This window comes from Miscanthus floridulus, chromosome 13 (genome assembly GCF_019320115.1).
Source record: "Miscanthus floridulus cultivar M001 chromosome 13, ASM1932011v1, whole genome shotgun sequence".
In the NCBI taxonomy this organism is placed as follows: Eukaryota; Viridiplantae; Streptophyta; class Magnoliopsida; order Poales; family Poaceae; genus Miscanthus; species Miscanthus floridulus.
Genome location: NC_089592.1, coordinates 85,602,717 through 85,629,049, shown reverse-complemented (window position 1 = coordinate 85,629,049; position 26,333 = coordinate 85,602,717). Strand labels below are relative to the sequence as shown.

General features: G+C 48.1%; 1 protein-coding gene across 1 annotated transcript in view; it reads left to right on the top strand.

Annotated features, from left to right (window-relative positions):
- The window catches only part of LOC136500208 (uncharacterized), a 54,582-nt gene that overhangs the window by 8,217 nt on the left and 20,032 nt on the right, over positions 1-26,333 (top strand). The window lies entirely within an intron of this gene.

The window sequence follows — 26,333 nt, the reverse complement described above, 5'->3', positions numbered from 1 at the left end:
GCCTCTCCATTGCTGAGTCGGCTTTGGACACCCTTGTTCAGCACCGACCACCTTCCGATCCTGATCTATCAGTGTTTAGTGCTCGGGAAACCTCAGGGCTCGCTGCCCTGCCCTTCGGGCTCACCAACACCGCCGCTACGTATCAGGACGCCCTGAGGGGCAAATTCACCGACCAGCTTGCCGACCAGCTTCCACCAACCATCAACATGCTGCACGCCAGCCGGGGTCCCAGAGCATCCCTCCAAACTATCCTTGAGGGAAATCTGGACTCCGAGTCTCAAGGCTCCACTGAGCCCCTCGCCGAGACCTTCACCAAGCAACCTCCTCTCCTGCCTTTCTGGGGTGGCGCAATCTTCAACGTCAGTATCGATAGCCCCCCTCGGAACGACAAAACAGATGAGGAACGCACCGCCCGTGAAAATAGGAACGCCAACCATGCGTAGCGATGTGATAATGAACGCGCCATTGCGATGGCCGAGGCCGCTCGTGATAACCAGTTTGATTCACAAGGAAGGCCCCTCCATCGCAACCTCAACGAAGAATTCCTCCGTGTTGACGGCCACGACGTTTTCAAGACGCCGAGCGCCAATCTGGCCATGGCCGCCAATGAACTTGCTCACCTACCGCAGACGCCCGAGCTCGCCAAAGTCGCCGCTATGCTTAAAGCGGCACACTGTCAAGTTAATGAGATCCAAGAAGTTTAGAGACCTTCATGCTCCATGAGCATGATCCGCTGATCAGCCGATCCTAGATCTAATCGCCGCCCCAGTCAAAGCCACTTCGCCGACCAGTCATTACCTCCCTAGGGGGGAGTCGGAGGCCACCACGCCGAGCATCATCGCTAGCACGACCAAGAGGTCGAACAGGACGCCCGAGTGCACCTCAGTAACCTTCGGGATGCACGACGGCGTATTGATCAACGATGTTTTGGGCGCCATGAAGATGAAGTTCGACGTCGCCAGGAGTACGAGCAAGAGTACGGCAACCCAGACTTAGCTCTAGAGCCGATCGCCGCCGGCACTACTACCGATGTTAGCCCTGACAGCCCGGAAGGGCCCCCAGCTTTCACCAGGGTGCTCCGAACACTCCAGTGGCCCCGTGGCTTCAAAATCACCGGGGTCGAGCCCTATGAAGGGAGGATGAATCCAACCCAGTGGCTGCAGGCTTACGCCACCATCGTCCGCGCCATCGGAGGAGACACCAATGTCCTGGCAAACTATCTCCCCGTCATGCTCACGCGAGCTGCCATGAGCTGGTTCACAAGCCTTGCCCCGGACTCCATCGGATCTTGGGAAGATCTGAAAAGAGTTTTCACCGACAACTACATGGCCACATGCAGGCGGCCGAGAACCAAGCACGATCTCAACCACATCACCCAAAAGCCGTCCGAACTACTCCGTAGCTACATCAGATGCTTCTCCGAGATGAGGAATTCTATTCCCAACATCACGGAAGCCGAAGTCATCACCACCTTCATCCGAGGACTTCATCACCGAGAACTCCATTCTAAGTTCAACAGGAAGCCACCTACCAGAATCAGCGAGATGATCACAACTGCCAACCAATACGCCGACACTGAGGAAGCAGAGGTGCGTTTTCATGAAGATACAGGCACTAATCGCCCGCCTTGCCGCCACAATGACCGCAATGACGACCGGTAGCACAACGATCGCTGCCACGACGACCGCAACGACGACCGACAGCACAACGGTCGCCGCTACGATGATCGTAGTTTCCATCGGGACAGCGGACGAGATCGGCCAGATGGATACAAAGTTGGTCAGAATCACCGCCGCCGACCAGATCACTTTGTTGCCAACGTCAATGAGCCACGCGCAAAGCGCAACTACGATGAGCAGTACAAGAAGATCCTTGACGGACCGTGCCCCCTGCACAAGAATGCCAAACACAAGATGAAGGACTGCCTTGGTTTGGCTAAGGAGTTCTAGGAGAAAAAGTACAACGACGACAATGGTGGGAACGGAGGACGCCGACCTCCTGGGGATAATAATAATGCCTTCCAGGACCACGACAAGGTGGTCGCCACCATCTTCGGGGGTTTCACCTCCAACGAGAGCAGAAGGGAACGGAAGCTCGCCGCTCGACGAGTGCTCGCCGTCGTTTCAGAAGAAACCACCGCCAACCCCAGCTATCGCCCGTGGTCCGAAGTCTCCATCACCTTCAGCAGGGCCGACCAGTGGGCGGACATAACCTACACAGGGCGTTTTCCGCTCATCCTTGAGCGACTGTCTAGAAGATGCTCTTCAGAAAAGTCCTCATCGACGGTGGGAGCGCTTTGAATCTACTCTTCGCCGGGGCCCTAAGGGAGCTCGGCCTCGTGATGTGGACATCGCCACGCTGGACACACCGACGCCATGGTCTTCCCCAAGTTCCAATTCGTTCCCAACTCAGCTGCCACGTCGCCCTCGGATTTAGCAGACACGTCGTCACTGTTTCGGTCATAACTTCCTCATACGACAACGAAACGGGCCGTTCTTGGATGCATTGGAAAGGGGACGACGACGCCGTCGTTTTGGATCTGGTCCCAGCTCCAGAAGGTTCGTGGATCATTCTGTGTGACCACGGCAAGGTGCTGCATCACCTATTTGGGCCAACTTGGCCATGTATCGTGTTGGGCCTTAAGCCCAAGTTGTGGGTGCCCAACCCCTGGCCGTCCCCAACCCTAGGTCGAGTCTTAGACTATAAACACAGCCGCCGCCGCTGCTACACAATTGGGTTTTGTTTAGAGTTTAGTTTTCCATCGAGAAACTAAATCGTTCATTGTAACTGTGGTGACAAATCCTTTTACAGTGATCCAGGGCCCCCGTTCTTGATCTCCTCCACTGTGTCGATTAGTCCTTTGGAACCGAGTTCTTGAATCCTTTATTGATATTCGCGTCATTCATATTTGCAATTTCAGATTGCGTGTTTTACCTTCTTGCTTGTGCTCTTCAATTCGCTTGCAGGAAAAGCCTTCTTGGCGAGGTCAATCAAGTTGTGCTTGGTTGATAACCAACGGAGCAGTGGTGTAACGGTTGCAGGGTTCGAATCGTGTCTGATTTGAAGCCGGATCGCCAACGTCGAGATCTCCACAAATCGAACTTACCGGCTACCTCTCGGAAGATCGGGCCTGTACTCATCACCTCGGGCCAATAGATCTCACGCCTTCAGACTCCTCCTTCTGGGGCGTGGTACCTAGAAGGGCATCTAGACCGCTTGGGGAGATTACCCTACCAATACAGTTCGGCATGGCAACCAACTACCGAGTGGAGCATATCAACTTCTACGTCGCAGACTTCGACACTGCCTATCATGCCAATACAGTTCATGGCCGTTCCGCACTACACGTATTTGGTGTTAAAGATGCCTTCGCCTGCAGGAGTCCTATCTCTGCGGGCCAACCTCTCCGTCGCCTACGCCTGTGAGACAGAAAGTCTCGCCCTCGCCGAAGCCACCGACCTCTCCATCTAGACGGCCAGCGTGGTCGTCGAAGCCAAGATGGCATCTTCTGACGACATGGAGGTCCTAGAGCCTCCCCGTGCCTCCGCCAAGTCCAAGGAAGTCAAGGAGATCGGCCTCGGCCTCAACGATCCCTCCAAGACGGTGAAAATTGGGGCTCACCTTGACCCCAAATAGGAAAGCGCGCTCGTCTCCTTCCTACGTGCCAACGCCGATGTGTTTGCTTAGAAACCTACAAACATGCCGGGGGTACCACGGGAGAAGATCGAGCACTCCTTGAATGTCTCGCCGACCGCTAAACCGATCAAGCAGAAACTTCGCCGATTCACGCCGAACAAAAAGGAGGCTATTAGGGTAGAAATAAAATGGCTCTTAGCTGCCGGATTTATAAAAGAAGTGTATCATCCAGATTGGTTAGCTAATCCTGTTCTTGTTAAGAAAAAGAATAAAGAATAGAGAATGTGTGTTGATTATACTGATCTTAACAAACACTGCCCTAAAGACCCCTTCGGCCTACCTCGGATAGACGAGGTTGTAGACTCCATTGCTAGCTGCAAATTGCTCTCCTTTCTTGACTGTTACTCCGGCTACCATCAGATCTCCCTCAAGAAGGAAGACTAGGTCAAAATGTCTTTCATTACGCCTTTCGGTGCATACTGCTACACTACTATGTCCTTCGGACTAAAGAACGCTGGAGCGACCTACCAAAGGGCTATCCAGACGTGCCTCGACCAACAGATCGGCTGTAACATCAAGGCCTACATCGACGACGTGGTCGTCAAGACTAAAACCGCCGACAAACTCATCGCCGACCTTGAAGAAACTTTCACAAATTTGAGCAAATACCGATGGAAGCTGAACCCCTCAAAGTGCATCTTTGGAGTTCCATCCGGTATCCTGCTAGGATACATCGTCAGTGCTTGGGGCATTGAACCGAACCCCAATAAGGTCTCCGCCATCACCAACATGAAACGGCCGACATGTGTCAAGGATATACAGAAGCTTATAGGCTGCATGGCTGCGTTAAGCTGATTTATCTCGCGCCTCAGTGAAAAAGGGCTACCCTTCTTCAATCTCCTCAAGGCCTCTGAGCTTTTCTCTTGGTCGGAGGAGGCAGACACAGCTTTCGAGCAGCTCAAATTGTTTTTAACAAAACCTCCAATCATGATAGCGCCATGACCAGATGAAACTCTGCTGGTTTACATCACCGCCACATCTTGAGTCATCAGTATGGCTATTGTCGTCGAACGCGAGGAAACTAGACACGCCTACAAGGTACAACATCTGGTCTATTTCATTAGCGAGGTACTTAATGAGCCCAAAACTCGTTATCCTCGGGTGCAAAAGCTGTTATATGCAATTTTGATCACCTCACGCAAGCTCTGACATTACTTCGAATACTACAAGATCGCTGTGGTCACTGAGTTCCCTCTAGGGGATATCCTCCGCAATAAAGAGGCCAATGGCCGTATTATCAAGTGGGCTGTTGAGCTCGGCACCTACTCCATTGACTTCAGAAGCAGACCGACCGTAAAGTCACAGGCGCTTGCCGATTTCATCACTGGGTGGACCGAAATCCAAGAACCCATCGCCGCCACTTGCCCCGAGCACTGGGTGATGTACTTTGGCGGCGCCATTAATATCAATGGTGCCAGTGCGGGCATTCTGTTCATCACACCGACAAAGGATAAACTCTGATATGTTCTTCGCATACATTTCCCGGTCTCCAACAACGCCGCGGAATACGAAGCATGTCTCCACAGCCTCCATATAGCCGTCGAGCTCGACGTCAAACGCCTCATGGTATACGGGGATTCCGCGCTGGTTATCAATCAGCTCAATAAAGATTGGTCATGTTCCAGTGAGAAGATGGACGCATACTGTGCCGAAATCAGGAAGCTTGAAGGGAAATTCTATGGCATCAAGTACCACCACGTGGTACAGGATCAAAACCAAATAGCCGACCAGCTATCAAAGATAGGATCTTCTCGCACCGCGGCTCCACCAGGGGTTTTCATTTAGGACCTCTTGACACCATCCATTAAAGAAGATAAGGAAGTTGTAGAAGTACCCCCTGTCGAGCAGTTGGTACTCACGATACCTTCGTAGGTCGCCAATTGGAGGGAACAGTTCATCAAATACCTCTCCAATGGCAAAGTACCCACTGACAAAATCGAAACCGAACGACTAATTCGCCGAAGTAAGCACTACATGTTGGTAGATGGCAGCCAGATGAGGAAAAGTGCCAAGGAAGGGATACTGCAGAAGTGCATCATCCAAGATGACGGTGTGAAGCTACTCTCCAAAATTCACTCTGGCTCCTGTGGCAATCACGCGGCTTCGAGGACACTGGTCGGCAAAGCTTTCTGAGCAGGTTTTTACTGGCCCACGGCCATCTCCGATGCGGAAAATCTCGTTCGACGATGTGAGGGTTGTCAGTTTTTTGCCAAGCAAATACATATACCGGCACAGGAACTACAGACCATCCCAGCTTCCTAGCCATTCTCATGCTGGGGACTGGATATGATCGGACCTTTCAAACCAACGCCAGGAGGTTTCCGGTATGTGTACGTCGCCATTGATAAGTTCTCCAAGTGGATTGAGTACAAACCACTCATCGCAGCTACTGCTAAGAAAGCTGTCGAGCTCTTTGAAGACATCATACACAGATTTGGTCTCCCAAACAGCATCATCACCGACCTCAGGACAACTTTTACCGGCCATCATTTTTGGGACTTCTACGAAGAACGGTGCATCTCTGTTAAATATGTTTCCGTTGCTCATCCTAGAGCTAACGGCCAGGTCGAATGAGCCAATGGTATGATCATCGACGCTCTCAAAAAAAGGCTCTATCAAAAAGAAGAAAAGCATCCGGGCAGATGGCTCAAAGAACTACCAGCTGTGGTCTGGGGACTGCACACTCAAGCTAGTCGTAGTACCGGCGTATCTCCATATTTTATGGTCTACGGCTCAGAGGCCATACTTCCAGCGGATATTGCATTCCGAGCACCCAGAGTAGAAAACTATGATGAAGACCAAGCCGCGGCTGTTCGGACAGAAGACATTGATCGGGTCGAGGAAGAACGTCTGATTACTTGCATTCGCACATCCAAGTACCTCGAAGGTCTGTGGAGGTATTACAACCATAACGTCAAAGGTCGTTCGTTCGCGATCGGCGACCTCGTCTTACGTCGGAAACAAAAAACCGAAGGGCTTCACAAGCTGTCTTCACCATGGGAGGGCCCTTACGTCATAAAAGGCGTTACTCGACCAGGGTGTTATCGCTTATGCGACTTAGATGGACTCGATGTTCCCAACTCCTGGCACATAGAGCACCTTATACATTTCTACCCCTGAAATAACATAGATATGTATTCTTTACTTTAATATTAATAAAGTTCTAGTCTCCATAAATTTTCTCCATTTTTTCCTTCATCATAAGCTTCAGTTACCGTTAGCGGGCTATACGCCACTCCGTGACAGTCTCCAATACGCTCACCAAGTACGCCCAAATTGCCGAGCACGTTTTCTCCAAATCACCGAGCACGATTTCTCCAAATCACCGAGCACGATTTCTCCAAATCGCCGAGCACGATTTCTCCAAATCGCCGAGCATGATTTCTCCAAATCATTGAGCACGATTTCTCCAAATCGCCGAGCACGATTTCTCCAAATCGCCGAGCATGATTTCTCCCAAAATCGCCGAACATGATTTCTCCAATTCGCCGAGTACGATTTCTCCATAAATCGCCTACTATGTTTTCTCCGGATCGCACAGGTTTTTCTACCAAAAACGACGACGATTTTTCGCTCCAAATTTCAAAACATAGCTCGCCAATATTCGAGCAGCACATGTTTTTTCCTTCTGTTTTCTATGGAGAAGACCCTGTCTCCGACTACATCCTACGCGCGCTCAGGAGCTCCGCGCCCTGCGTTACGGTTGGTCGGCCGCGGTTCCTTGGTCACGCCTGTTCATCCTACATGTGTCAGGGTCTCTGCGCTCGACGTTATGGACTACAGGCTAGTCAAGGCCTAGATTTCAGGCATGAACTAACTGCTCGGACGCCACTTGAACTATTTTTTTTGCCAAGTTACTCAAGTTGGCTGCTGAACAGCATGTTTTTTGCAATGAGAACTCTAGAGGACACCAAGGGTCCAACATCCCACCAAACGTGCTATGAGCTCCGTGCTCTGCGTGTTGGACGGTAGGCTATGGTCTTGTGATAACGCTTGTTTTTCCCCAACATACGCATGAGCTCCGCGTTACGCGTTATGGATTACGGCCTAGCTAAGGCGTCAAGTTTAGCGAAAACTAACAGATCAAACACTACTTATGCATAACTGCATCGGGAAGTAAATACAACGATTCTTCGTCGCCAGGTTAATTAAAGTGTTACAGACGATAATATTCGGGCAGTTTCTTAAGCATCGCCTCCAGTTTCTGTTTCGCCAAACAGGTCTATATCGCCGACAAGAATTTTTGCAACATCCTCAACGTCATCCTCTAGCTGCTGGGTTTGCGTGTCGCTAAGCCCATCGGTGAACCCACCACCTATCGACTGGATGTCGACAGACGGATAATGGGACTGAACCACTGCAAGGGCATGAGTAGCGGTGGTCAAAACGGCGTCGCGGTTGAAGTTTTTGAAGTTCTCCCACGCTGCCTTGCATCTCTGAATGATGGTGTCTGGCCCTAGCTGCCTGCTGTCAGGACGGGGCGCCGGTTCAACGTCGATGCAGTCGAGTACTGGTTTTATTGCGGTGGTTATAGTGTTGAATTTGTCTTTCTGGACTTTGGTTTCCTGCACCAGCACATCAAACTATGCCTTGGTTTTGTGACGATAATCTACAAGAATTGCAATGGCTCGTCACGACATAAAAGTATTACGATATTACTTCTGATCAGGGGGTACCTACCTTTCAATTCTTCGGCCAGTTTATCTGCTCGCTCTGACTCCTTCGTTTTCTCTTGTCGGATTTGCTCGACGATCTGGCGAAGCTGGTTGAGTTCTGCGTCTTGCTCTGCAAGCACAAAAGATAAGAAAAGGAAAAAAAAGAATGTCCAATTAATGCAGAGAACATTATGTGAAAAAGAATACCGGATTTCAGCTTGGATACATCCTCGAACTGCTGGCACTTCCGGTCGAGCTGCTCGTTTTTATTTTTGAGTTCTTCGTTTTTCTTGCCCAACTGCTCGGACATATTTTTCATTTCCTTGGATACAATCGCCAGCTGCTCGGATGTCTTCTTCAGCTGCTCGGACGCATCTGTTAGCTGATCGGACAGAACCTCCTTCTGATGTTCAAGGTCCTGCAAGTTCGACTCCGTAAGGTCCCGCTCGCGCTGGGCCCTCTGAATACTTTTCTCCGAAAGACTTAACGCCTCCCGGAGTCTCTTATTTTCCTCGGCGAGGGGCTCCATCCTCTTCATCAGTTGGTGTCGTTGATCGGCTATTCGAGCTATCCCCTGCGGATTAACAATGCAAGAGATAAACCTTGATCTCCAACAACATGTATCAGTGTTCTAGGTGCGGTACTCACCTCGATTTGAGTCATAACTCCAGCAATGGCGGATTTCAACCTCTTTATTTCCCTGGTGGTGTTTTCCTCCTCGACGACTACTACCTCTTCCCCGCGTTTTCGGAGAATTCAGATGGACTGGGGTTTAGGTACGGCACACTCGATCTCCACAACCTCGTCCTCCTCCACCGTCGCTTGAGGCACCGCTAGGGGGCTCTGTGGTCGGACTGCCGCTCCGACCACTCCTGGCATCCCTCCGGGTGATGACGTTTGCTCTTCGACCATTGAGGGAGTTGCATCCTTAGCCTCCCGCACATCAACAATAGCTACAGTTTCCACTACCAAGGTATCGACTTTTTCGATCGTAGCCTCAGTTGTGGTCGCCGACACGCCTATCGTGTGCGCCAACGATTCACCATCGCCAGGACTGCTGGAAGCGGTGGCTGGCCCGTCCTCTGTTCATCGAGCACTCAGGGACTCCTGGATGGGAGCAGTCATCATTTTTTCTGAGGCCACGGGCCTTGGCATCGCACTGCGTAATAACAACTTCTCAGTAACCAAGAGAAATCAAGGAACAATATTATTACTACAAGGCAAATATACTTACGGTTTGGTCTTCCGATTGATTTTCTTGAATCGGTGATGCCTCCCCGATCCCCCAGGTGCGGCTACTTGGTCTACTTTCTGGGAGGACTCCTGCGCCTCTGCAGCGGGCTGCCGCTCTTCTTGGAGACCAGGCGCCCCCCCCCCTTCTATGCATTGTCCTGCGGTTATCCCCTCTTGTTGCTCGAGGACTTCGGTAGTTTGCATCACCGGGACTTCCGTCGTTGCCCGAACATACCCTTCCCATGATTGCTACTTGGGAGCTTCAGCATCTGCCGATGCCTCCGCCGTGCTCGGCGGAAGCGCTGATTGGTCATCATCATCGTCTGACCACTCCAGCACAGCTGTTCGTCGTGGCCAGACTATTCGGTCCTCTCCAAGAGAGATGCCACCTGGTTTGTGTGTATGACAGCTCGCGGTTTTTCTTCTTTTTTGGACCGGCTCGTCTACTGCTGGTCTTTTCCCGTGGACCTTCTCTGACACTGGGGATGGACTATCTGACGAGGAGCTCAGCTCATCCTCTTCAGGCTACAGCAGCCGCCGAATGTCTACTCCTTTAGGCCAACCGGCTCTCGGCACATTTGAAAAATATATTGCCCTATCCTGCGAATGGATCTTTTCATAAGTAAGTCAGTCCTATGCTCAGCAATTGATGCCTGGTCAATGCGAAGTGAAAGGGTTACCTGAGGAGGTGGATTGCCGCAGTTGAAAGCCTTCATTCCTTTTGGCCAGTTGAATGAAACATTGGAAGTGAATAGATCTATGGCACGATCTATCACTTCTTTCTTTGTCAGGCGGTCCATGTTTTCATGGGTACCGTCGTTATCACCTTTAAAGTCGAACACCGGGTGGGCCCTCTCTTTGTAGGGTTGGACGCGCTGAACTATGAAGCTAGCTGCAACCAGTTCACCCCTAAGCTCCACGCCCTTAATCAATTCCAGAAGTTCCATTACTTGCTCCATGTCAGCATTGTTGGGTCTCTCCGACCAGCTACTATGGTTAACCGGGATGTGATGGATGTCGCATCGAATCATTGGGTGACTTTGTTTGATATAGAACCATCTGGCGTTCCAACCTTTCAGGGAGGTATTCAACGGAACGTTGATGTATTCGCTGGCCATCCCATCACTAAGCTGTAGGTACACGCCACCGACCACCTTTGAACCACTGCCCCCCTTCTTCTTCAGACAGAACAGGTGCCTAAAGAGGTTGAAGTGTGGAAGAATACCGAGAAATGTCTTGTAGAAATGGATAAAGATTGACACATGCAGTATGGTGTTGGGGTGCAGGTTGTAGAGGCTAATCGCCCAAAACTCCATAAGATCCCTCAGAAAGGGGTGGATAGGAAACCCTAATCCCCGCCAGAAATAATCTTCAAATACTACAGCCTCATCAGTATGTGGTGTCGGGAAGGGCTCACCACTAGCCGGTCGCCATCCAGCAGTGAGGCGGTCTGGGAGAACGCCCGCCGCCACCATCCTATCAAGATCCGCCGCCGACGTCTTCGATGGCACCCACTCCTCATCGCGGCTGGCTCCGACCACCACTTTCTTCGGCTTTGCAGCTCCTTTTTTCGGCGCCATTTTCTACGGATTGGAACTGGGTTGGAGCCGAGTGCTCGCGATGGTGCGGAATGTGGAGTGTAGGGTTTGCGAAGGAAGGAAGAAAGGCAAACTGAGTGAGGTAGGAGGCGATGTATGTGGCGGCGCGGTTATAAAGCACTTCCTATAGTTTTCATTGCGCCTGAGGGTTTTTGGGAAACCGTTCTCGCGATCAGCGCTACTTCGACTCCTCCAAAATGGTTATTACGTAACAGTAGCCCACGCCGCTCATCTATCGCCGCCACCTATTCTCCGATTTCTCCGCAATTTAATGAGGCTCAATAGCCGATATTGCACAGCCATTACACCAATTTTTTCACCACGGCTTGTTTATCCAATATCTACGCCAGAAACATGGGGACTGGCTATTTGCTCGAACAATCTACTAATTTCTGAGCCTGGCACCACGTGACTACGTCAACTACTATCAGGCTCGGGGACTAAGTGGGCACACTTCACCTTGCGGTGAATGTGTTCGTTTTTCATCTCGAGGCTACGCTCGGGGACTAGCTACCTGCTCGTTTGTTTCACTATTTTCTAAGCCTGGCACCACGTGACTACGTCACCTACTGTCAGGCTCGGGGACTAAGTGGGCACACTTCACCTTGCGGTGAATGTGTTTGTTTCTTCTGAGAGACTCCAAGCTTTTAAGAGATCAAACCAGGTATCTTTACCCTTGATGTCAGACTCTAAGTGGGCACACTTCATTTTACCATGCAGGAATTTTTAATTTTGGACTTGAGCTCCTTACACCCTTATGACAAGCCGTGCTCGGAATGCACTGATCGGTGATGTTGCACGCTGCTCAGCAGCTGCTCTCAACTGCTCGGCGACTCTTTATGGTGGTCGGACCATGAGTTGGACAGCTCGGTTTTGGTTCGCACCTGCTCGGAAAAGCTCAAGACGGCATTGCACAACGGGTACAAGGTGCTCGGGGACTAGCTGTGGGGGGTACGACCCCGGATACCCATGGCAGGCCACATGGGCTATGCCTCCAGGGGTGGCCTAGCCCACGAGGAGTCTTGCGGGGCACGATGCTGCTCGGCGACCCCCGCAAGGCACGGGAAGGATATCCTGAAGATGTTATGAGATCTGATAGGATACATATGATCCCATGTTTCTTGTAATCTATTATTACTTTCCGGTTATCTCTCAGATCTAACCGACTTGTAGCCTTGCCCCCCGGACTATATAGGGCGGGCAGGGACCCCCTACGAAAGCACGGCAAATCATACGATAGCTAATACAAACCAATAGACCACAGGAGTAAGGTATTACATCATACTGACGGCCTGAACCTGTATAACTCGTGTGTCTCTGTTGCCTTCTTGTTCTTGATTACACGCTCCTCTGCCGATCAATCTACCATCACGGGATACCCCTCGGTGGACTGCCGATGATATTCTGTCGACAATATGCCAGCTACCAGCCGGGAGTACTCGGTCGAAATGGTTCACTAATTTGTATAATGTTGGTAAGTCGGAATAATTCCCAGCTCCATTCCTGACTAATTGAAGGAGCCCTAAATTGTGGTCCAACTATCCAGTATTCCATGCCATTAGACCCCAACTGTACGTTGTTGTACCAGTTATGTACTGTAACAATATATAATAACTCAAGAAGCCCGGCTGGGTCGCATAAGAGAACTCCAATATTCCATTTCGCTAGCTCTTTAAGTAGATGCCACGCATTTTGAGATGCCATCGAAGTACCTTCCATTTTAAATTGCAACAAACTTCCACCTTTGATCTTTCCATTTATAAAATAAAATTTTAACAACACACATACAAGTATGAATTAATTAGCCATGAAACTTATACCTAGGATCGCACGACATCAGCGCCGCCACCGCATTGTTCGATCAAGATAGCCAAATCACGAACAAAATTATGAACCACCAAGCACGCACATACGACGGTCGCGGAGAATCGTTGCCATCGTAGAACGCACGTACGTACCTCGAGAATGGAGGACAGGAAGCCGCGAAGAACGCAAGGAAGAAGATGGCACTGGTGTATATATGCCACACCCCTTTACTCCCGGTGCCATCCCCCCACCGGGAGTAAAGGTCCTTTACTCCCGGTGCGTGTTACTAACCAGGAGTAAAGGACCTTTACTCCCGGTGCGTGTTACCAACCGGGTGTAAAGGTATACCTTTACTCCCGGTTGGTAACACGCACTGGGAGTAAAGGGTTTTTTTTGGCGGGCCACGAAACTGCAGCCCACCTTTACTCCCGGGTGGGCTTCCCACCCAGGAGTAAAGGTGGGCTGTAGTTTCGTTTCCCGCCTGTTTTGAGCAAATTTTTTTAATAGAAATATAGATTTTCTTGTTAAATACATAGTAAATTAAATAAAAGGCATAAAATTATTTTGTTAAAAATATGGATTTTCTTTTTCTTTATTGCACATAGGAAAAATCTATAACCTAACTTTTTAATTTTTTGTTATAATTATAAAACATAATGTAACTAATATTTATTATTTCGTTAATGCAAAAATATAGTGTTTAATTAAAATTATTAAAACTATTGGTTTTGGACAGGAAATTTGTTTTCACACCATTTTAACGTTAATATTTTAATTTTTCATCACTCAATATCCTAATTTAACTTTTCGAGAGAGAAATCCCACCAAATCAAACATTGATTTAATTTGAAACACGACATAATAAACATCTGAATTCACAATTATTACATAATATCTCAAACACACACTACATTAAATCACTATATCATCAAGTGGGCACAGCAGTGAACTTCTTCCTTATGTATGTCCCTTGGTTATGATCGCATCGTAACCGTGGAGTGTCCTCATCATTTACCAAGATGCTAGGATCTTTGTTCACTTTGAAGGGCGGAATTCGGTCATACTTTTCATAATCTTCTAACATGTTCGACTTGTCCTCAATTCCTACGATGACTCTTTTCCCTGAAAGAACTATGTGGCGCTTTGGCTCTTTGGTTGAGTCATTATCGTTTTTCCCCATTTTTGGTTTGGTAGACATATCATTAACATAGAACACCTAATTCACATCCTTGGCAAGGACGAATGGTTCGTCTTTGTACCCAATATTACTAAGGTCTACTGTTGTCATTCCATACTCATTGTCTACTGTTACCCCGCCTCCGGTCACCTTGACCCATTGGCACTTGAACAATGGGATCTTCAAAGTAGGTGCATATTCTAGTTCCCATATTTCATCTATGCGGCCATAATATGTCTGCTTATTCCCATTCGGGTCTGTGGCATCTATGCGGACACCACTGTTTTGGTTGGTAGTCCTTTTATCTTGGGCTACTGTGTAGAATATGTTCCCATTTATCTCGTACCCTTTGTATGTGAGGATATGACATGATGGTTGCATAGCCAATAAATATAGTTGCTCATGGATGCTCTCATCACCTTGACATTTTTTTTGCAACCAACCGCCGAAAGCTTCAGTCTTCCCTGGAAACTCGAATCGTAAGAGATCCTTGTGTGTCTCAATATACGGATCTACCAAAGAGGAGTTCTGTAGAACTGTGTAGTGCGCTTTATTGAAATAATCATCCTCCGTACCAATATATGTTTTCCTCCCTAGTGTCCCCTTTCCGCTTAGTCTCCCCTCATGTCTCGATTTAGGAACACCAATCGAGTCAAGGTCGGGAATAAAGTCAACACAGAACTCAATGACCTCTTCTGTTCCATAGCCCTTGGCGATGCTTCCTTCTGGGCGAGCACGGTTGTGAACATATTTCTTCAGGACTCCCATGAATCTCTCTAAGGGGAACATGTTGTGTAGGAACACATGACCGAGAATGAAAATCTCTTTGACTAGGTGAACTAGGAGGTGTGTCATGATATCAAAGAAGGAAGGAGGGAACACCAACTTAAAGCTAACGAGACATTGAACCACATCATTCTGTAGTTTAGCTAGATCAGTTGGATCAATTGCCTTCTAAGAAATTGCATTGAGGAATGCACATAGCTTCACGGTGGCTAGACGTACATTTGGAGGTAGAATTCCTCTTAATGCAATTGGAAGTAATTGCGTCATGAGAACGTGACAGTCATGGGACTTTAAGTTACAGAATTTATTCTCTGGCACATTTATAATACCCTTTATATTCGAGGAGAATCCATATGGTACCTTGATGTTGTTTAAGCATTCAAACATGATTTCCTTCTCCTCTTTGCTTAGAGTGTAGCTGGTAGGACGTAAGTAATGGCGTCCATCATCTGTGCTCTCTGGATGCAGGTTGTCTCTTTCTCTCAAACAACGCAGGTCCTATTGTGCTTCAAATGTGTCCCTAGGCTTTCCATACACACCCATGAGGCCTAGCAGGTTCACACAAAGATTCTTCATCAGGTGCATCACGTCGATCGAGCTACGGACCTCTAGGACTTGCCAATAGGGTAGGTCCCAAAATATGGACTTCTTCTTCCACATGGGTGAGTGATCGTTAGCGTCATTCGGAACAGGTTGGCTGCCATGTCCTTTTCCAAAGATGACTTTCACATCATTGACCATATCGAGTACATCCTCACCGGTTCGGTTGCGAGGCTTAGTCAAGTGGTCTGCCTTCCCTTTAAAATGCTTGCCTTTCTTTCTTATGGGGTGATTTGTAGGAAGAAATCGACGATGGCCAAGGTACATGACCTTTCGACATTTTTTCAAGAATACACCTCTAATATCACTGAAGTAGTGTGTGCATGCATTATATCCCTTGTTTGACTGTCCTGAAAGATTACTTAGAGCAGGCCAATCATTGATTGTTATGAACAACAATGCTCGCAGATCAAAGTGTTCCTATTTGTACTCATCCCACACACGTACACCTTCTTTATTCCACAAAATGAGAAGTTCGTCAATAAGTGGTCTCAGGTACACATCGATGTCATTGCCAGGTTGCTTCGGGCCTTGGATGAGCACAGGCATCATAATGAACTTCCGCTTCATGCATAACCAAGGAGGAAGGTTGTAGATACTTAGAGTAATAGGCCAAGTGCTATGACTATTGTTCTGCTCTCCGAAAGGATTGATATCATCTGTACTTAAAGCAAACCTTAAGTTTCTTGTGTCATTTGCAAACTCCGGGAATTCTCTGTCGATTGCGTTGGTAGGCGGGGGCGGGGGAGGTGTTGGAGACCTCCTTGGAGGTGGTGGTAGTGGCGTTGGAGACCTCCTTGGAGGTGGCAGCTGTGGCATTGGAGACCTCCTTGGAGATGGTGTGGATGCAGCCTCGCCTTCCAACACATTGTCATCATACAGAGCACTATGATGATCTGGTGATTGAACAATTGGATTTAGGTTGAGGGAGGATCTGCTACAAAAAAAGGAATGACATATTATTATGACCAGATTGTTAATTATTTAAGCCAATATAAATTAATGATGTAGTGTTTTCATCTGCCCCTGTGGTGAGGTAGTTTAGGAGGAGGTGGAGGCGACATCCTAGGAATGATGATGTAGCGCTTGTGCCATAGAATGAATGTATTCTCTACTTCTCCTAGAGTCTTCTCGCCATCACCTCCAGGAATGTCAAGAGGCAAATCACTAAAACCTTTTTCAGCTTTATCTACTGAGATGGTAGCATATCCTTCTTGGATTATATTCCCATGAATCCTTAGTGTCTTGGTTCGGTCGATAGGATTAACAAGACCGATAGCCACCTTGATTGTGGAATTCCCCTTCAGAATGTGTAGCTCACACGATGTACAAGGTTCAATGACATCATCCATAGGGAAGCACAGTCCTATGTCCCCTTGATTTGGTATCTCTGTGGAAGCGTAGCTTCTTTTCAACTGAACAGATTGGCTAATGTTGATTCCTGGCTCTGAAGCCTGCTTGCTTGCACTCACTACTATTTGCACTTGCCTTCTGATTTCCTCCTGCATTCTTGCTTCAAGGTTTTTTTCCCGCTCCTATGCTTCACGCATCGCTTCCTCCAACCTCTGGAGCCGTTGTGCCTCTTCTTTCTTCTTTCTCTGACGGCTTCTATAGGAAGGTCTGTCCTAAGGGAATCCATGCTCCCACAAGACACTTCCTTTGCCTCTAGTTTGGCCACCATGTTCAATAGTCCCAATGGCATATGTCAGTTCGTCCTTCTCTCTGTTGGGCCTAAACGCACCACTAGCAGTAGCTCTCTGAGCATAAAACAATCTTTCTACTGCTTCTTGTAGTCTTGCGCCATAAACGCACTTCCCTGTCTCCTAGTCCAGTGTTCCCCCATGAGCGAAAAACCAATTCTTTGCACGCTCTCCCCACTCGAGTGATTCTGGTGTGATACCCTTGGTAAGAAGGTCTGCTTCCATTTTGTTCCACTTCTTAATGGCAGTCGGGTAGCCACCAGATCCCAAGTTATGGTGGTATGTCTTCTGTTGGGCATTACGTTGGTTCTTTATCACCCGACTCACACCCTCTTCCGACGTCTTGTACTATACAAACTCATCCCAATAGGGCCTCTGCTTTGAGATCGGGCCTGGGACGGTAAAATCTGGTGCTATGTTCTTCTTGACATACGTCGTGTATAGGTGTTTCTTCCAAGTCTAAAACTAGGTGGCCATCTTCTTCATTGCCTAATCCCTAACTCGCCCCTTCGATTCATCACCATCTATTATATCATCATAACCATCTGTTCGGAGCGTGAAATGTTCTAAGACATCATTCCAAATTAACGTCTTGTCACGATCGGAAACAAAACTGATATGAGGAGCATTGGTCTTCTTCTTCCATTCACAGGTACTGATCAGGAGCCGGTCCCGTACAAGGTAACCATAGTGGTGCATGAATTTCGTTTTATTTGCCCCCCCCAGTTCACCTGTATCCACATTGAACTTCGAGATGATGAAGCGGCCCTCCAATGGCTTTTTGGGACCTCGAACATTTTTACTCTTCGTTGTAGTTGTTGATGTCGATCCAGAGGGCTACAAAACATAAACATTATTTTTAATGTCATGAGCACACATAAGACATATGATAATATATATAGCTAATAATAAAAATATATACTTGGCCAATATGTTGTTGCTCATTTTGTTCAAGAGCTAAGTACTGACTCCCGTCATCTGCATCCTCTTGCACGTTATTTTTAGCACCATCATCGCCAGCAACTTGAGTGCCAGTGTTGATCAAATTCATCATCAACTCCTCCTCATCCATGTTTCTCGGGTCGGCCATCTAGCTTCAAAAAACAAAACCAATATATAGTACGTCAAATATTTGCTTACATGCGTAAAATCTACGAATAATATGCATTATTAAATCTTGCCCCTCGGTCACGGATGCAATTCGCCACACTAGGGCGAACTACGTCGGTACTAGGGCGAATTAGGGCTATACATAACGGCCGAGGGTGAATTGCATCGGTGACTAGGGCGAACCACGTCGGTGACATCAACAATGCGGTTCGCCCTAGTCACCGACGCAATTCGCCCTAGTGTGATTGTTTAGCGTTAACGATAACGATAATACGAATGTTGATCGACTAGGCCATGAGAGAGGACGGTGTGACGAGAGTGGTGGTGCTCCATGTACTCCACCGTATATATGTTTGTACACATGGATGAACGAGGGCGGCGGTGCTCCGCCGTATAAACCCTAAACCCTAGGGCGAACGAGGGCGGCGGTGCTCCACTGTATACACAGAAACGCATGGCGCTTATATACCAGGGGCCGTATACATATGCCAGCCACCAGCCGGGAGTACTCGGTCGAAATGGTTCACTAATTTGTATAATGTTGGTAAGCCGGAATAATTCCAAGCTCCATTCCTGACTAATTGAAGGGGCCCTAACTTGTGGTCCAACTATCCAGTATTCCATGCCATTAGACCCCAACTGTACGTTGTTGTACCAGTTATGTACTATAACAATATATAATAACTGAAGCTGCCCAACTGGGTCGCATTAGAGAACTCCGATATTCCATTTCGCTAGCTCTTTAAGTAGATGCCACGCATTTTGAGATGCCATCGAACTACCTTCCATTTTAAATTGCAACAAACTTCCACCTTTGATCTTTCCATTTATAAAATAAAATTTTAACAACACACATACACGTATGAATTAATTAGCCATGAAACTTATACCTAGGATCGCCTGACATCAGCGCCGCCACCGCATTGTTCGATCAAGATCGCCAAATCACGAACAAAATTACGAACCACCAAGCACGCACATACAACGGCCGCGGAGAATCGTTGCCATCGTAGAACGTATGTACGTACCTTGGGAATGGAGGAGAGGAAGCCACACATGTTGGCGGCCTCGTCGTCGCGCCGTGTCAACACGCGCTGGAGGGTACGGTGTGGCCTGCGCGTCTGGCCGGGGCGGGCAGCTGCTGGCGCCGCAAGGTCGTCGGCGCGTGGGGTGGCGTGGGGACTGTGGATGCACGCGAGGCAGTGGCGACCACCGGCGTTGGGCAGGGTGGCGGCGGGGTCCTCAGTGCGGCGGGCCAGGTGGCATGGGAGCAGAGGGAGAGGAATTGGCGAAGAACGCAAGGAAGAAGATGGCACTGGTGTATATATGCCACACCCCTTTACTCCCGGTGCCATCCCCCCACCGGGAGTAAAGGTCCTTTACTCTCGGTGCGTATTACCAACCGGGAGTAAAGGACCATTACTCCCGGTGCGTGTTACCAACCGGGAGTAAAGGTATACCTTTACTCCCGGTTGGTAACACGCACCGGGAGTAAAGGGTTTTCTTTGGCGGGCCACGAAACTGCAGCCCACCTTTACTCTCGGGTGGGCTTCCCACCCGGGAGTAAAGGTGGGCTGCAGTTTCATTTCCCGCCTGTTTTGAGCAAATTTTTTTAATAGAAATATAGATTTTCTTGTTAAATACATAGTAAATTAAATAAAAGGCATAAAATTATTTTGTTAAAAATATGGATTTTCTTTTTCTTTATTGCACATAGGAAAAATCTATAACCTAACTTTTTTATTTTTTGTTATAATTATAAAACATAATGTAACTAATATTTTTTATTTCGTTAATGCAAAAATGTAGTGTTTAATTAAAATTATTAAAACTATTGGTTTTGGATAGGAAATTTGTTTTCACATCATTTTAACGTTAATATTTTAATTTTTCATCACTCAATATCCTAATTTAACTTTTCGAGAGAGAAATCCCACCAAATCAAACATTGATTTAATTTGAAACACGACATAATAAACATCTGAATTCACAATTATTACATAATATCTCAAACACACACTACATTAAATCACTATATCATCAAGTGGGCATAGCAGTGAACTTCTTCTTTATGTATGTCCCTTGGTTATGATCGCATCGTAACCATGGAGTGTCCTCATCATTTACCAAGATGCTAGGATCTTTGTTCACTTTGAAGGGCGGAATTCGGTCATACTTTTCATAATCTTCTGACATGTCCGACTTGTCCTCAATTCCCATGATGAGTCTTTTCCCTAAAAGAACTATGTGGTGCTTTGGCTCTTTGGTTGAGTCATTATCGTTTATCCCTCTTTTTGGTTTGGTAGACATATCATTGACATAGAACACCTGATTCACATCCTTGGCAAGGACGAATGGTTCGTCTTTGTACCCAATATTACTAAGGTCTACTATTGTCATTCCATACTCATTGTCTACTGTTACCCCGCCTCCGGTCACCTTGACCCATTGGCACTTGAACAATGGGATCTTCAAAGTAGGTGCATATTCTAGTTCCCATATTTCATCTATGCGGCCATAATATGTCTGCTTATTCCCATTCGGGTCTGTGGCATCTATGCGGACACCACTGTTTTGGTTGGTACTCCTTTTATCTTGGGCTACTGTGTAGAATATGTTCCCATTTATCTCGTACCCTTTCTATATGAGGATATGACATGATGGTTGCATAGCCAATAAATACAGTTGCTCATGGATGCTCTCATCACCTTGACATTTTTTTCGCAACCAACCGCCGAAAGTTTCCATGTGCTTACGCGTAATCCAAGCTTCAGTCTTCCCTAGAAACTCAAATCGTAAGAGATCCTTGTGTGTCTCAATATACGGATCTACCAAAGAGGAGTTCTGTAGAACTATGTAGTGTGCTTTATTGAAATAATCATCCTCCGTACCAATATATGTTTTCCTCCCTAGTGTCCCCTTCCGCTTAGTCTCCCCTCATGTCTCGATTCAGGAACACCAATCGAGTCAAGGTCAGGAATAAAGTCAACACAGAACTCAATGACCTCTTTTGTTCCATAGCCCTTGGCGATGCTTCCTTCCGGGCGAGCACGGTTGTGAACATATTTCTTCAGGACTCCCATGAATCTCTCTAAGGGGAGCATGTTGTGTAGGAACACAGGACTGAGAATGAAAATCTCCTTGACTAGGTGAACTAGGAGGTGTGTCATGATATCAAAGAAGGAAGGAGGGAACACCAACTCAAAGCTCACGAGACATTGAACCACATCATTCTGTAGTTTAGCTAGATCAGTTGGATCAATTGCCTTCTGAGAAATTGCATTGAGGAATGCATATAGCTTCATGGTGGCTAGACGTACATTTGGAGGTAGAATTCCTCTTAATGCAACTGGAAGTAATTGCATCATGAGAACATGACAGTCATGGGACTTTAAGTTATAGAATTTCTTCTCTGGCACATTTATAATACCCTTTATATTTGAGGAGAATCCAGATGGTACCTTGATGTTGTTTAAGCATTCAAACATGATTTCCTTCTCCTCTTTGCTTAGAGTGTAGCTGGCAGGATGTAAGTAATGGTGTCCATCATCTATCTTCTCTAGATGCAGGTTGTCTCTTTCTCTCAAACAACGCAGGTCTTGTCGTGCTTCAAATGTGTCCTTAGGCTTTCCATACACACCCATGAAGCCTAGTAGGTTCACACAAAGATTCTTTGTCAGGTGCATCACATCATCGAGCTGCGGACCTCTAGGACTTGCCAATAGGGTAGGTCCCAAAATATGGACTTCTTCTTCTACATGGGTGCGTGACCATTAGCGTCGTTCAGAACAGGTTGGCTACCATGTCCTTTTCCAAAGACGACTTTCATATCATTGACCATATCGAGTACATCCTCACCAGTTCGGTTGTGAGGCTTAGTCAGGTGGTCTGCCTTCCCTTTAAAATGCTTACCTTTCTTTCTTACAGGGTGATTTGTAGGAAGAAATCGATGATGGCCAAGGTACACGACCTTTCGACATTTTTTCAAGAATACACCTCTAATATCACCGAAGCAGTGTGTGCATGCATTATATCCCTTGTTTGACTGTCCTGAAAGATTACTTAGAGTAGGCCAATCATTGATTGTTATGAACAACAATGCTCGCAGATCAAAGTGTTCCTATTTGTACTCATCCCACACACGTACACCTCCTTTATTCCACAAAATGAGAAGTTCGTCAATAAGTGGTCTCAGGTACACATCGATGTCATTGCCAGGTTGCTTCGGGCCTTGGATGAGCACAGGCATCATAATGAACTTCCGCTTCATGCATAACCTGGGAGGAAGGTTGTAGATACTTAGAGTAACAGGCCAAGTGCTATGACTACTGTTCTGCTCTCCAAAAGGATTTATTTGTTTGTCCCTAATCCTAGCTAATCTCCTGAGTATATGGATATATTGTTTCAAGTACAAAAGTATGCAAATATACACATTTTTCTAATTGAAGTATGCACCCACGCGCGCTGATGCCTGTTGGCCGTCAGATGGCCGATAGGGCATGTCGGCCAGCCAAAGGCCGACAGGAGCTCAAACATCAGGCCCCCACGCGCGCTCTCTCTCCCCCTCGCAGGCGCCGTGCCGCCGCCGCCTCGCATCCGGCCCGCAGGCTGCTCTTCGGCGGCTGTGAAGGTAACATTTTTTCAATTTAGATTTTCTTTTTTTAGTTACTTTATTAGTTAGTTTGGTTAATTAGATTAGTTAGTTAGTTTAGTTTTAGGGTCAGTTTTAGTTGTAGATTAGGGTTTGTTTTAGGGTTAATGTTAGTTTAGTCTGATTTAGTTGTTTTAGTTAGTTTAATTTAGTTTAGTTAGATTATTTAGTATATTTAGTTAGTTTAGTTTTAGGGTCTTTTTTTAGGGTTAGTTTTAGTTGTAGATTAGGGTTTGTTTTAGGGTCAGGGTTAGTTTAGTTTGATTTTGTTTTTCTTTAGTTCGTTTAATTTAGTTTAGTTAGAGTACTTAGTATATTTAGTTAGTTTAGTTAATTAGATTAGTTAGTATAGTTTTAGGGTCAATTTTTTAGGGTTAGATTTAGTTGTAGATTAGGGTTTGTAAGTTTCTCTAAGTTTGTGAGATTCTCTAAGTTATGGTGTATGTTACATGTCCAAAAAAGGAGATCAAATATGTTGGGTTCATAAACCTGGGGTCCTTCGCGAATCGGCTTCCCACCAAAGGCTCAGCCCAGCGAACGACGTTGCAAACAAAATGTGCAACTCATGGGCCGGCCCAAGTACCTGAACAATAGGCCAGAAGGGCGATCCAATCACCGACCGGAAGGCTTGGCCAAGGAGGAACGGCGCCTGCTTCCAACTCCAGCCCACCTCTTCGACCGGAGCGCTTGCTTCGGTCTCCAGCCCGCCTCTGGATGGCCCCTCTGACCGGAAGGCTTGGCCAAACACCACTTCCGACTCCGACCCATGTCTCTGACCGGGGGTGCACCGAACCCCTGCTCACTGCTCTCCTCCGACCGTCACGATTAGAGCCAACTAGGACCCACCGACCGAGGACGCCCACTCAGCAAGGACTAGGATACGGACGGAGAAAGTAAGGCAGGGCGCACAAGTCAAACCGCAATACTAGGGACCGTACCCTGTACACCTGTAGAAACAGTACTCTACAACCTCCCTAGCACGACAGAGCCCAAACAGTGTTGTAGGCGCCGACATTTTCCCCTATAGTATTGTAGGCGCCATTTACTCCCATATGGTAAGGCTCCCCCCACATGCCTCTGGTCATCGACAGTGTTGTGGGCACCGACATTTACCGTACCTTACGAACATGGTAAAAAGCCCTCACATGCCTCTGGGCATCAGCAATATAGCAGGTACCGACGTCTGCCATACCTGAAGAAAACGACACAACCTCCCACGTGCATCTGACATTCAACAGTATTGTGGGCGTCTACCATCGTCTTGTACCCGTCGGCATGGGCAGCAAGACTTAGCAGCGAATGTACTTCCTCTCTCTCACTTGTAAGGCCATCCCCTTCATCTATAAAAGGGGATGCGCTCTCTTCCAACAGATAGGTCGATTGAAGGAGATTCATTCAAACTCACTCAGATTTATTAGATCGATCAAGTTCACTAGCACACAACAACAGAACTGTCAGGTTCAAACCACAAGCACGCGCTTGAACACTTAGCTCATAACGGGGCTCCCGTCACTCTTGGCCCTTCCGGTCGGAGTCCGACCGAACCTCTTGTACCCCCCATCTTCCTCCTACTCGTTTGTAACCCCACTGCAACTTCGAGCACCTAGGCTCAGGAATAAAGTCACCGACTGACTCAAACTGGACATAGGGCACGTTGCCTGAACTAGTATAAACCCTATGTCATTGAGTGCTAGGCCACTTTCGATCACAATGTATGGCAAAACTACAAATATTTACGTGTTGGTCATTTTCTGCATCGACAGTTGGCGCCGTCCGTATGGAAGACGTTATACGTTCAACACTTTTTGGTCATCGGATGGCCCACTTTTCCACCACTTTCGCCATGGTGGGCTTAGGCGATACGACTCGCTTCGGCTCACTGGAGTTTCCTGCACTCCCACCTGTTGGGATGTGGTTCCACCCATCTTCAAGCCATCCCAGGCCTTCCTCTTTGGAAGCTTGGACTTCGTCGCCGACCGGCTCGGCATACTACACCTCCCCGAGGAGGCACTCATTCTGGCGCCTGTCGAAGGAGCACCCTCCATCGGCTCTAGGACTTCAACGATGAGGCATCTACACTTCATTCCTAGCAAACTCTTTGCTCAAACCCCACTGTGAGTAATGTACATGCTATTATTGACTTGCTATTCTCTATCTTCCACCGATTATCCGGAGGGACTCCATTGTCCCCACCGCGACCATCATGCAATCGGTTCCCCTATGTCCTCATGTCTCCCACAGACACGTATGCCCAGGGGCTCCAAAGGATGCCGGCGCCGCCCCCTCTCATGTCTGAATTTGTGGGAATGACGAGCTATGCTCCCACCTGTTTCCTCGACCTCATGGATGATGATGTTGAGAGTGAAGGCTCCAGCATCGGCGATGTGGCGCCTAGCCACCGCCCATCCTAGGAGTACGCTATGGCGGACACCCCGAGACAGCCACCGGTGGTAATGGAGTCCTTGTAGTCTCACACCCCTCTAGACCCTCATGCGGAGACCCCCGCGCTCACACGGGAGCACGGTGAGGAGCTACGACAACAGCGACTAAACCAGTCGCCGAGGGCGCTAGCGCGCTCGGCGCACCACACTACGCCCCGTGCGCATAAACCAACGAGCGGCGCCCGAGGTCATGCCCGTCGGGTCTAGCGCAACACCATGGATATGGGAACGACCCCCACAGTTTGCTCGGGCCAATCAGAACATCGCCGCTATGGTAATGCTTCTATGTGGCCTTCCCAAGCCGAACGACCCCTAGGAACAGGTGATCCACCGGAACATCCGGGCACTAGTGGAGACCGCCGCTGTTCAATAGGCGGAGAGCTCCGCATCGCGACACCGACTTGCGGCCTCTCTCCCCACCAGGGGAGTGGGGATGCACCAGATGAACCACTCCACCTGCTCACCGCTACTGCCACTGAGCACGGCATAGGAGGCCACACCTACGCTCATCTTGACTTGGCGACCGCTCCGCACCGATTGCCTGTACATGTGTGGCTCGGGCCAAACTGAGACGCTCACGGCGGCAGCCAGAGTCCTAGCCCGAATGGCCCAGGACCATAGGCCTTTGTCTGATGCTTCCAGCGAGGGCTGCTCCTACAGCGCTCCAACAGAGGCCGAGGCAAAGGCAAGGCCAAGCGCCAGGATCAGGACGAGGGCCCCTCCACGCAGAGGGGGAAAAAGAACAGAAAATATCACCGCCGACCGACCAACTCCGTGTTGGTTGCCACGGCCGATCACATGGGCAAGCAGCCCCAGCAGGACCTTCCGGGTCACTTCAACGAGCTCATGGAGAGCCCGTGCACCAACCACGCCTATCCCG